Consider the following 14,081-nt stretch of genomic DNA (forward strand, 5'->3'; position numbering starts at 1 on the left):
GATTGGTTAACTACTTACCTAGCCATGTAGAGGAGTAATCTCCAGTTACAGAGACTCAAACATTAGTATTTATTTATTGATAATATTGACAAGTACACTTTAGTGTTGATAAATTCAAGAAACAGCCAACAGGATGATTTTACAACTCAAAAATCCGAATATTTTCCAGAAAAAACCATTTACACAAAAGATAATTGCATGTTCTTCCTGGTATAACCCAAGGAGCTCTGGACCATACACCAAACATCACTCCTGGCCTCCTCATTTCTTGGCTGGCTCCTCTGAAGAAGTGCCTTCCACTCAAAAAAGTAATGTGGCCTATTGGAGAGTGAGAATCTAATCTCATTTGTGACACTTGCTGCGTGAACTTGTGAAAATCACTTATTTTCCCTGTCCCCCAGGTTCCTCTTTTGGAAAAAGGGATTTCAACAGTTATTCCCCCTCCAATTTAGACTTTAAGCAATGCACTGAGCAGGGCCTGTGTTCAACCTACTTACCGTATATCTATACCAGTGCTTAGTGAAATGCCTCACGCAAAGTAATCACTTAAATGCTATTATTGTTATTTTTGTTATTCTTATTGTTATTATTCATTCATTCATTCATTCATTTAATCGTATTTATTGAGCGCTTACTGTGTGCAGAGCACTGTACTAAGCACTTGGGAAGTCCAAGTCGGCAGCATCTAGAGACGGTCCCTACCCAACAGCGGGCTCACAGTCTAGAAGGGGCAGACAGACAACAAAACATATTAACAAAATAAAATGAATAGAATAAATATGTACAGATAAAATAGAGTAATACGCAAACATGTATACATATATACAGATGCATAGCTGACAGTTGGTGGAGCCGGGATCTGAACCCATGACTTCTGACTCCAAAGCCCATGTTCTTTCCACTGAGCCATGCTGCTCCTGATGGTTCTTGGCACAAAGTAATCACTTAACAAAACAACCCCATCATTATCATTGAATGAATGAATCATTAAGAAATCAGAGCCCATTTGGGCAGGGAGTTTGGTTAACTCAATTATTTTCTCAGAGCCCAAGAGAGCAATGGCAAAGTAACAACTTCCCAGGCAAGAAGGGGAGAAAAACTATTCCTTGATTCCAGTTCTCCACTCAGCTGTCCTCCCTGCCAGGACAAAGCTGCCCATGGTGCTGGTAGGATTCATTCTGATCTCTTCTGGATTTGTTGAATTCTAACCTGCTTTCTCAGTGTTTTAATTTGTATTTTGTCCCCTACCAGAACAGTAAGAGCACTTACAGTTCTTTCCATAAAGATCTCCAGAGATAGGCCCACATCACTTCACTTGATATCAAGCTGCTAGGAGGAAAACCACAAACCAAACAAAACCAGCTAGGCTAGCTATAATAATAATAGCTGTGGTATTTGTTAAGCATTTACTATGTGCCAGGCACTGTACTATGCTCTGGGGTGGGACACAGTGCCTATTCATTCATTCATTCATTCATTCAATCATATTTATTGAGTGCTTACTGTGTGCAGAGCACTGTACTAAGCACTTGGGAAATACAAGTTGGCAACATATAGAGAAGGTCCCTACCCAACAATGGGCTCGCAGTCTAGAAGGGGGAGACAGACAACAAAACAAAATATGTGGTCTGGTGTCAAGTCATCAGAATAAATAGAAGTAATGCTAGATGCACATCACTCACAAAATAAATAGAATAGTAAATATGTACAAGTAACATGAAAGTAAATAAAAATAAATAGAGTAATAAATCTGTACAAACATATATACAGGTGCTGTGCAGGGAAGGAGGTAGTGCGGTGGGGTTGGGGAAGAGGAGAGGAAAAAGGGGGCTCAGTCTGCGAAGGCCTCCTGGAGGAGGTGAGCTCTCAGTAGGGCTTTGAAGGGAGGAAGAGAGCTAGCCTGGCAGATGTGCAGAGGGAGGGCATTCAAGGCCAGGGGAAGGACGTGGGCCAGGGGTCAATGGTGGGACAGACGAGAACAAGGCACAGTGAGGAGGTTAGCGGCAGAGGAGCGGAGAGTGCAGACTGGGCTGTAGAAGGAGAGAAGGGAGGTGAAGTAGGAGAGGGTGAGGTGATGGAGAGCCTTGAAGCCAAGAGTGAGGAGTTTTTGCTTGATGCGTAGGTTGACTGGTAGACACTGGAGATTTTTGAGGAGGGGAGTAACATTCCCAGAGCGTTTCTGCACAGAGATTATCCGGGCAGAAGCATGTAGTATAGACTGAAGTGGGGAGAGACAGAAAGATGGGATATCAGAGAGGAGGTTGATGCAGTAATTCAGTCGGGATAGGATGAGAGATGGAACCAGTAAGGTAGTGGTTTGGATGGAGAGGGAAGGGCGGATCTTGGCGATGTTGCGGGGATCACAATCTCAATCCCCATTTTACAGATGAGGCATCTGAGGTCCATAGAAATGAAGTGACTTGCCCAAGGGCACACAGCAGACACGTGGCAGAGCTAAGATTAGGAACTACAATCTACAATCTTCTATCTCCCAGGCCCGTGCTTTATCCATTAAGCCATGCTGCAGTTCTGCTTCACACCTTGGCAGGTGATTGTCTTTCATTTTGCCAAAAAGGTGCCCACTGACTGTGGGAACCTTGACTCGTGACCAGAAAGTGGCGACATGGAAGCTCCTCATCCCCTTGACCTCCATGGTTGTGCTTCTGTGGACATTCCCCACCTCCAGTTTTTCATACCTAAACCAGTAACCACAATGACACACTGTATTTCTGTTGGGACTCCTTTCATTCATTCATTATGGTATTTGTATTTTCAACTCCTAGTTTAGGGCACGAGGGGAGGGGGAGAGAGGGTCCCCTCCCAGGAGGGCAGGGCTGAGAACACTTGAATCAATTTCAGGAATGCGGGAAGGTTTAACACTGCCTGTATTTGAGGACAAGGAATTGCAGAGGTTCCTATTCATCTAAATGTTTCCACCCTCATTTAGTTCATTCCTCTGCCTCTAGATCGTCCCTCAACCAGGACAGAAGAGTCTGTCCTTTCTCTAAAGACTCTGCGGAAAAGAGATTCTAATTAGTAATTTAAGTAAGATACTAGCTCTGTAATTTACTCACCTGTGCAGGTACTAGGTTCTGAAGTCTCAGGGTTGAATGTCATCATCATTTCCTGCTACAGGGGAATCCATCATAAGCAGTCATCCATGTCCATTTTTATCTGTCTCTGTGTTAAGATTATTCATGGTTAGGAACTTCTTTCTTACATATCATCTATTTCACCACTGACCATTTTCCCACATTCTCCTTTTGACCTGGAACACTGTCCTCCTCCATTTACAGCAGACCGCCACTCTCCCCATCTTCAAAGCCTTATTAAGGTCACATTTCCTCCAAGAGGCCTTCCCCAATTAAAGCCTCTTTTCCTGACCTCCTTTTCTCTTTAGCACTTGATGTTCAGACCAACCTCAGTCCCAGAGTACTTAACTATACATCGGTAATCAGTTTATATTAATATCTGTCTCCCTTTCTAGACTATAAAGTCGTTGTGGCCACTTATTGAAAGCCTATTGTTGGGAAAGCTCTGTACCAAGAATGTAAGGCTCACAGTCTTAATCCCCATTTTACAGTTGAGGCAAATGAGGCACAGAGAAGTTAAGTGACTTGCCCAATATCACTCAGCTGACAAGTGGAGTAGCCGGGGTTAGAACCCATGACCTCTGAATCCCAAACTCGTGCCCTTTCCACCGAGCCCCCTCCTCAAAAATCTCCAGTGGCTACCAATCAATCTGCGCATCAGGCAGAAACTCCTCACCCTCGGCTTCAAGGCTGTCCATCACCTCGCCCCCTCCTACCTCACCTCCCTTCTCTCCTTCCACAGCCCAGCCCACACCCTCCACTCCTCTGCCACTAATCTCCTCACCGTGCCTCGTTCTCGCCTGTCCTGCGGTCGACCCCCGGCCCACGTCATCCCCCTGGCTTGGAATGCCCTCCCTCTGCCCATCCGCCAAGCTAGCTCTCTTCCTCCCATCAAGGCCCTACTGAGAGCTCACCTCCTCCAGGAGGCCTTCCCAGACTGAACCCCCTCCTTCCTCTCCCCCTCGTCCCTGTCTCCATACCCCCAGCCTTACCTCCTTCCCTTCCCCACAGCACCTGTATATATGTATATATGTTTGTACATATTAATTACTCTATTTATTTATTTTACTTGTACATATCTATTCTATTTATTTTATTTTGTTAATATGTTTGGTTTTGTTCTCTGTCTCCCCCTTCTAGACTGTGAGCCCACTGTTGGGTAGGGACTGTCTCTATATGTTGCCAACTTATACTTCCCAAGCACTTAGTACAGTGCTCTGCACACAGTAAGCGCTCAATAAATACGATTGATTGATTGATTGAGCCATGCTGTTCTCCACCAAGCCACACTGCTTCCATGTAATGTGGGGTGTGGAAGTGTTATGCCTGTGTGGGACAGAGATTGGGTCCTGTCTCATAGCCTTGCATTTACCCCAGGGCTTACAAATGCTAAGCACTTAGTACATGCCACAGTAATCACATAATAATATTAGCTTGAAACTAGACCCAAAGGGCATAAAATCCATTCTGGTCAAAAATGAATGCTCCTGCTCCCACATCTTATGTCAGTGTCCGAGGGTCTTAGGTTTATAAATTTTCTGAGCTCAGCCTGCCCAAACTGGCAGAGTACTGTTTTCTATTTCATACGTACTCCTAACTCCAAATGCTTTCTCCTGAATCCCTGAATCTTGGGCACAAACTCCCCAGCCACCTTCACTCACCCCCACTAAAAAAGAAAAGACTGACCACACTGCCTGATATCTATTCAATCCTTACCTCAGAGGCATCTCCTGAACCAGAATTGGGACCACATCTGGTGCTTCTATCCAGACCTTTGGAGCCAGCAAGATGGCTAAGGACTTTTCCTTCCAAACCTGGGACAGTGTTTAGTACAGTAAATACAGAACAGCAAGGGCTCAGTAAGGGCTCGATAAATGCTTTCAACTGATAAACTAATTACCTAGCCATATGTCTGGGAGTAATCTCCAGTTCCAGAGAATCAATCATTAGTATTTGTTTATTGATAATACTAATACACATTAATATCGATAAATTCCAGAAACAACCAACAGGATTATTTTACAACTCAAATCCAAATATTTTCCAAAAAAAAAAAAACATTTGCACAAAAGATAAATGCATATTCTTCCTGGTATAACCCAAAGAGCTCCGGACCGTACATCAAACATCACTCCTCATTTCTTGGCTTCCTTTTCTGAAGAAGTACCTTCCCCTCAAGAAAGTAATGTGGCCCAGTGGAGAGCGAGACTCTAATCTCATCTTTGACACTTGCTGCGTGAGCTTGTCCAAGTCACTTGCTTTCCCTGTCCCCCAGTTTCCTCTTCTGGATAAAGGGATTTCAAAACTTATTCCACCTCCTCTTTAGACTTTAAGCAACTCGTTGAGCAGGGACTGTGTCCAACTGACCTATCTTGTATCTACATCAGTGCTTAATGAAATGCCTCACACCCAGTAAGCACTTAATTGCTATTATTATTATTTTTGTTATTCTTAAAGCTATTACTATTGTTATCATGATAATAAGGGACTGTAAGCTCAATGTGATCAGAGACTGTGTATGTTTATGTTATATTGCACTCTCCCAAGCTCTTGATACAATGTTCTGCACACAGTAAGCACTCAGTAAATACGACTGAATGAATGATTGGCCACTTTGTCCCATCACAATTCTCCCTGGTCACCCCCATCACCTTCCTCCCCCGAGTCTTCCTGGTTCCACCGGTCACATAAGGGCTCGTGGAGGGGGCATTACGTCTAGACTTTCTGCCATTTGGCAGCACCCATGGATATCTTCTGGCCAGCTGCTGCCCTTTGCCAACTCCCTTCTGACCCAGTTTTAACCAGAAAATCCAACTCCTTCTCCCACACCGCTCTTCCATGGAGACCCCTTTCATTCAGTCAGTCATATTTATTTCATTCAATCATATTTATTGAGCGCTTACTGTGTGCAGAGCACTGTACTAAGCGCTTGGGAAGTACAAGTTGGCAACATATAGAGACGGTCCCTACCCAACAGTGGGCTCACAGTCTAGGAGGGGGAGACAGAGAACAAAACAAAACATACTAACAAAATAAAATAAATAGAGTAATAAATACATACAAACATACATACATATATACAGGTGCTGTGGGGAGGGGAAGGAGGTAAGGCGGCGGGATGGGGAGGGAGAAGAGGGGAAGAGGAAGGAGGGGGCTCAATCTGGGAAGGCCTCCTGGAGCAGGTGAGCTCTCAGTAGGGCTTTGAAGGGGGGAAGAGAGCTAGCTTGGCAGATTTGCGGAGGGAGGGCACTCCAGGCCAGGGGGATGGCGTGGGCCAGGAGAACGAGGCACGGTGAGGAGATTAGTGGCAGAGGAGCGGAGGGTGCGGGCTGGGCGTGCCAGCCCATCGAATACGGAAACGAAGTCTCAAACAAGTTTTCATACTTGGTCAAGAGCTGCTTCATGATAGCGTCCAGGCTGTCGTATTCCCCTGGCTCAATATTTATTGAGCGTTTACTGTGTGCAGAGCACTGTACTAAGCACTTGGGAAGTACAAGTTGGCAACCTATAGAGACGGTCCCTACCCAACAGCGGGTTCACAGTCTAGAAGGGGGAGACAGACAACAAATCAAAACATACTAACAAAATGAAATAAATAGAATAGTAAATATGTACAAGTAAAATAAATAGAGTAATAAATATATACAAACATATATACAGGTGCTGTGCGGAGGGGAAGGAGGTAAGGTGGGGGGATGTGGAGGGGGAGGAGGAGGAGAGGAAGGAGAGGGCTCAATCTGGGAAGGCCTCCTGGAGGAGATGAGCTCTCAGTAGGGCTTTGAAGGGAGGAAGAGAGCTAACTTGGCGGGTGTGTGGAGGGAGGGCATTCCAAGCCAGGGGGAGGACGTGGGCTGGGGGTCGACGGTGGGACAGGAGAGAATGAGGCACGGTGAGGAGGTTAGCAGCAGAGGAGTGGAGGGTGTAGGCTGCGCTGTAGAAGGAAAGAAGGGAGATGAGGTAGGAGGGGACGAGGTGATAGAGAGCCTTGAAGCCAAGAGTGAGGAGTTTTTGCCAGATGCATAGGTTGATTGGTAAGCCACTGGAGATTTTTGAGGAGGGGAGTAACATGCCCAAAGCGCTTCTGCACAAAGATGATCTGGGCAGCAGTGTGAAGTATGGATTGAAACGGGGAGAGACAGGAGGATGGGAGATGAGAGAGGAGGCTGATGCAGTAATCCAGTCGGGATAGCATGAGAGATTGAACCAGCAGGGTAGTAGTTTGGATGGAGAGGATAGGGTGGATCTTGGCGATGTTGCGGACGTGAGACCTGCAGGTTTTGGTGGTGGATTGGAAGTGAGCTTCTGGTATGTGCCAGAAGCTACGGTGACTGTCGTTCTGTCTATCCCTCCGCCTTTGGGCCTCTAGACAAGACCATCCCTCCTCAACCCCAGGCAGATGCCCCTTTGTGGTTGCCCAGTGCATTCATGTTGGCAGATGTACATAGGGATTGAGGCTTGACCCTAGATCCCCCGTTACTGGATCTCCCTCTCAGTGAGAAGACCTAATGTCTTGACTGCAAATCCACCCTTATCCATGCAAATCAGTTCTTCCAGAGCAGGGGGGAGGAATGATGAAGTCCTACCCTGAACTCGGGCTGGAACTCGGCAGTGTGGAGGCCCCATAAGCCAAGTGGCAGAGTGAGATTCGGGAGCATCAGGCTATGGGTTGGACCAGGCTGGGGTTTTTAAAGAGTGTCTCTGTGACCCTTCCTCGGGTAGGGTCTCCAGCCAGCAGACCCCCAGGCGATTGAACCTCCTCCTCCTCCTCCTCCTCAGAAGCTCCAATGGGGAGAGGGACAAGGATTGTATTCCCAGAACTGAGGCCCTTCAGAGCTTTTGAGCCAATTTGATGAGCAAAATGTGAAGTGTGGAAAAGTTTAACACTGTCTCTGTGGTTGAGTTTCAGGCTAAAGGGGTTCTGAGACACGGAGATAGGCAACCCAGAGCTCAAAGTCACAGAGGGTGTTTGCAAATTGTGTGGAGGATGCTTGAGAAGCAGACTGTGAGCCCGTTGTTGGGTAGGGATCATCTCTATATGTTGCCGACTTGTACTTCCCAAGTGCTTAGTACAGTGCTCTGCACACAGTAAGTGCTCAATAAGTATAATTGAATGAATGAATTCATGAATGAGTGAATGAATTGGGGTGGAAAGTAAAATTCTTGAGGGCAGGATCTTATCTCCCAACTCTATTGCATTTTACTTAATTAATAATAAAGGAACTAATAGCCAAGAAATACACCAAACATTAATGTTAGGAAGACTTGCTATGAAGATCCTGATAAAATTCATGAAATGTGCTCATTTAACAATTGCCACAAAATACAATTTGTCAAATCTATGGTATTTCCAGTGACAGTATATGGATCCAAAAGCTGGACAGTGAAAAAACAGGATAGAAAGAACATCGATTCTTTTGAAATATGGTGTTGGAGAAGGCATTAGTGAATACCTGGACTGCACAAAAAACAAACAAATGGATATTGGAGCAAATTAAACCAAAGTGGCCTTTGGGAGGTCAAAGGAATCAATTTAGATTAGCATATTTTGGACACATAAACAAGAGGACTGATTCTCTGCAGAAGAAACTAATGCAAGCAAAAGTCAGGGGAAATGTGGAAGGGGCAGACCAGCAGCTAGATGGATAGAAATCACAACAACGATAACGGAAGAACAATTAGAAAGGTTGTGGATTAAGGCAGAGGCAGGACGTTCTGGTGAAAGGATATCCATGGAGTTGCTACGAATTAAAAATGACTCAACAGCACTTAATAATAATAATAATAAGTGCTTATTGCGGCACTTTGCATGCAGTAAACACTCAATAAATATGATGAATTGATTGAAGGGAGTCAGAAAACCTGGGCTCTAATCCCAGGTCTATCACTTACTTGTTGAGTGATCTTGGGTGAGTCACTGAATGTCTCTGTGCCTTGGTTTCCTAATCTGTAAAGTGGGGATTTAATACCTGTTCTCTCTGCTGCTTAGATGATAAGCCCCATGCGGGAGAGAGATCATGTCTGATCTGATTATATTGTAGATACAATACCCCAGTGCCTGGAACATAGAAAGCACTTAACAAATACCATTCAGAGTCCATAATTCCAAACTGAAACTTGAGAGCAGCCCTGGCCCAGACAGGACTTCTCACTGACTGCATAAACCATAATAGCAGTTCACGGCTTCCCATTTCAAAATGCGCTAACCAGGATCCCTCTGGATTGGGGAACAGTGATGCTTTAAAGGACAAAGATGCTTTAATGTCCTTCAGGAGAGTGATAGACAGAAGGTGATGGTCACTTGGCTTCAAGCTTCAATCAAACTGATAATTTAGAGCACTTCAGGATCCAATCTTCTTTATGACTAAGTGAATTGTTCCTCTCATAGATGTCTCAACTGATTTTCCAAACAATACGTTCCGGGTCATTTTTTTTTGGTATTTATTAGTGCTTATTCCGTGCTGAGCACTGTACTAAGCCCTGAAGTAGATACAAGAAAATCAGGTTGGACACAGTCCCTGTCTCACATAGAGGTTGCAGTCTGCATAGGAGCGAGCAGGCATTTAATCCCCATTTTACAAATGAGGAAAATAAAGGATAGGGAAACAAAGTGACTTGACTAAGGTCTCCCAACAGAGAATAATAATTATGGTATTTGTTATGCACTTACTATGTGCCAGACACTGTACTAAACGCTGGGGTAGATACAAGGAAATCAGGTGGGACTGAAGTCAAGGCTCTTGAAAACTTTAAAATAAATCTAAGTGTTATCTCTAGAACTTTCATTGTGCATAAATATCTCTTTAAACAGTAGCCCCGGTGATCTTAAATCATCCCAGAAAATTTCCATGGACTAGAGGTTGCTTCTTCCAGAAGGTTCTCCCGATCACTTTCCAACACTCCAAGGGTGAATCAACCCAAGAGCCAACCCTGGCACTTATGTATTTACACCCAACTTCAGCACAGTTATCCCTGCTGTGTGACCTTGTGGAAGTCACTTAACTTCTCTATGCCTCAGTTTCCTCACTATAAAATAGGATTCAATATCTGTTCTCCCTCCTACCTAGACTGAAATCTCCATGTGAGACAGGGAGTGCTTGTTTTACGTCTGACACATTCCCTGTCTTGCATGATGCTCACACTCTTAAGAAGGAGCGAGAACAGGTCTTTAATCCTGATTTTAAGTTGAGGAAACTGAGGCACAGAGAAGTGATTTGCCCAAGGTCACATAACAAGCAATTGGCAGAGGAATTGGCAGAGCAGGGATTAGAGTCCAAGTTCTCTGACTCCCAGGCCCATGCTCATTCTACTAGGCCACGCTGCTTCTCTGAGTATCCAATCTGATTATCTGATATCCACCCCAGCACTTGGTATAGTGTTTGGCATGTAGTAAGCACTTAATAAATACCATTATCATCATTATTATTCTGATTTATTCTGTTATTTTAACCTGGCATATAAATCAATTAATTGATCATATCATTATACTTCCTAACTGATCATGTTAGGGAAACTAGGCATAGAGGCTAGGGGATCCTATGGCCAATGTTGTGGTACTCAAATTGAATATATGGGGAATACTTGAAGGAGCAAGAGAATGGAGTGGGACAGGCAGTTCTTAGTAGTAAAACAAGGACAGGTAACAGGAGCCTCAAAATGGTAAATAAAACTCTAAAAAATGATGGAATCAGGGCAGTTACAAGCACAATGGAGAAATAATAACAGAGTTACAACAAAGAATAATCCTGTGACCACCAGGAAAGCCCAATATTGGCAATATTGAAGGGGGAGGAAAATTTTCCCCCTTTTCTTCGCTGGACAATCGTCCTAAATCATACTAGCTGACCTCACCATGATCATTTAGCATGGACAATGCTGCTTCCTGACCAGGGGACAACCCAAAATATGCAGACACACTTCAGGAACTCCCAAGACCACAGGCTGTTGTCAGAAGCGAGGAAGCACACCTTCGGAGCAGAACTGGGGAGGGGCAAAGGAGTGTTGGAGGGTATAAAAGGGGTCCAGGGGACAATGATCTTCGCTCAGTAGGTCAGAGTCCATTGATCCCTGGACCAGTAAGTATAAAGGTGAGCCAGTTAACTATATGGTTGTGGACCTCTTGACATGCCATCTCATTGGAGTGGTAATTATATCAGAATGATGAGAAGGTTCATTTCCATTTCTGGTGGGGAGGGGTGGGTGTTTCTCTTACAGTAATCCCTGTACGTTGTACATTTTGGAGGGGTGAGGTGGTATTGACAACAGATCCTTCTTCTTTCCATCATTCCCACTGTTTGTGTAAATTTTGTACATCTGTCTCCCCAGTAGATTGTAAGCTCTTTGTGGACAACAAATGGATCTTTTACTTCAGTTGTACATTCCCATGCACTTAGTGCAGTGCAATGCTTGCAGTAGGAATTTAATAAATACTATTATGATGGCTAGTACTGCCACTACTACTATTACTACTTCAACTATTTTTGGAGCTAACCCCAGGATAATGGCCTTCCCTTATAAAGACCTTCCCCAACTAAGAGAAGCAGCGTGGCTTAGTGGCAAGCATGGTGTCGGGTTCAGAAGATGTTCAGAAGACATGGATTCTAATTCCGGCTCCACCACTTGTCTGCTGTGTGACCGTGGGCAACCGATTGGGGGAAGCACTGTGGCTCAGTGGTAAGAGCATGGGCTTGGGAGTCAGAGGTTGTGGGTTCTAATCCCAGCTCCTCCACTTGTCAGCTGTGTGACTTTGGGTAAGTCACTTAACTTCTCTGTGCCTCAGTTCCCTCATCTGTAAAATGGGGATTAAGACTGTGAGCCCCACATGGGACAGCCTTCATTACCTTGTATCCCCACCCCCTCAGGAGCTTAGAACAGTTTTAGAACAGTTTTTGACACATAGTAAGCACTTAACAAATTCCAACATTATTATTATCATTATTAATTAGCTTCTCTGGGCCTCAGTTAACTCATCTTTCAAATGGGGTTTAAGACTGTGAGCACCCTGTGGAACAACCTGATTACCTTGTATCTACCCCAGTGCATAGAGTAGTGCTTGGCACATAGTAAGCACTTAACAAATACCATTATTATTACTGTTAGGCCTTCATTTCCTCTTCTCCCACACCCTTCTGCATCACCCTGGCCCTTGGTGGTTGTTAGACACTTAGTATGTGTCAAGCACTGTTCCATGCTACTTTATTCATCCTTCCCTCAGCCCCACAGCACTTAAGTGTACATCTGTAATTTAAATTCCTTACTTAGATTAATGTCTGTCTTCCCCTGTAATCATTCAATTATATTAATTGAGCACTTATTGTGTGCAGAACACTGTACTAAACACTTGGGAGGGTACAATACAAGAATAAACAGAAATATTCCCTGCCCACAACGACCTTACAGTCTAGAGGTGGGGAGACAGATATCAATACAAATAAATAAATTATTGATATGTATATAAGTGCTGTGTGGCTGGGAGTGGGTAAGAGCAAAGGAAGCAAGTCAGATCAATGCAGAAGGTAGAAGGAGATGAGGAAAAGTGGGGCTTAGTCTGGGAAGGCCTCTTGGAAGATATGTGCCTTCAGTAATGTCTTGAAAGGGGAGAGAGGAATTGTTTTTCAGATTTGAGGAGGGAGACTGTTCCAGGCTGGGTGTTCCAGTAGGATGTGGGCAAGGGGTCGGCAGTGAGATAGGTGAGATTGAGGTACAGTGAAAAGGTTGGCATTAGAGGAACCAAATGCACGGGCTGGCTTGGACAGGAAATGTGTTACCAACTGTGTTTGGTTGTGCTCCCTCATGTCAAACAGTGAGCCATTCAGTCAATCACATTTATTGAGCACTTACTATGTACAGAACACTGTACTAAGTGCTTGGGAGAGTACAATATAACAGACACATTACAACGTGCTCTACATACAGTGAGTGCTCAAAAGATACAAATGATTGATGAAGTCTATGCTTGTATCAAGGATCCACTACAGTGCTTTGTACAGTGCTTTGCACACAGTAAGCGCTCACTAAATACAACTGAGTGAATAAAGTGATTTGCTATGTTACAGGCTCCAAATCTTTGTCTCTTTTATAAAAGAAGCTAGGAGAAAATGTCAGATGCCTGCAATAATGGAGCACCACCCAGGCTGGTCAGGAAGCCAAACCAATAACCGAGTGGGAATTGGGTGGAGGACTAGGATCAGAGAAAAGATGGAATGGAGGCAGATGAGAAGCTTCTATCCCTGACTAGGCAGAGCTGAGAGAAAAAGTCTCCTCTGAAAATGGGTGGGCAGTGAAAACTGTGTTGTACACCCAGCTGTGAAAAATGAGTTGAGGATAGAGCCTTTTATACGGAAATATTGCTTTTTGTACTTGGATTTTCTATTATGCTCCTTTTGGTTGTGGTTGATCGTGCTTAGAATTTGTACTATTTATATTTTCTCAGTGCTCACTGTTTATTAATCCTTTTAGCTAATTTTCAAGCCCACCTTTAATTTGTGGAAAATACTTAAATTAAAAACAAGTTATCTATGTGTTTTGTGTTCTAGGTATTGATGTCCTTCTTTAGAACAGGGGGCAAAAACTTGGTAAGGCTACTGACTTATCTACCACAGTACTGGATTAGAAAGCTGAATCCTAAATGATTCCATGGCTGATATTAGGGTAAGTTTTCAAATTGCTCAGTAGTGACAGTAAATGACTTTCAATTTGGGGATAGTCTTGACAGGAAATACACCATAAACTAGGGTGTAAGGTTGGGAGTGGTGAGTTACCAAAACTTGGACATGTTCAGTGTGAGAAAGTTCTATGGAGCAAACTAAGGGGAAAGAAAATGCAACCATCGCAAATTTGATATGAGGTGGCTGGTCTACCACCGTACTTCATGTGCGTTTTGCCAACATAGGTTTTTCAGACATCTCTACTCCGCAGAGAGTTCTTCACTAGTAGCAGTGCCTTCACTGAATACAAAAATTAGTAGCCTGATGACTGTCTCTAATTATATTA

This window comes from Tachyglossus aculeatus, chromosome 2 (assembly GCF_015852505.1).
Source record: "Tachyglossus aculeatus isolate mTacAcu1 chromosome 2, mTacAcu1.pri, whole genome shotgun sequence".
Classification (NCBI taxonomy): Eukaryota; Metazoa; Chordata; class Mammalia; order Monotremata; family Tachyglossidae; genus Tachyglossus; species Tachyglossus aculeatus.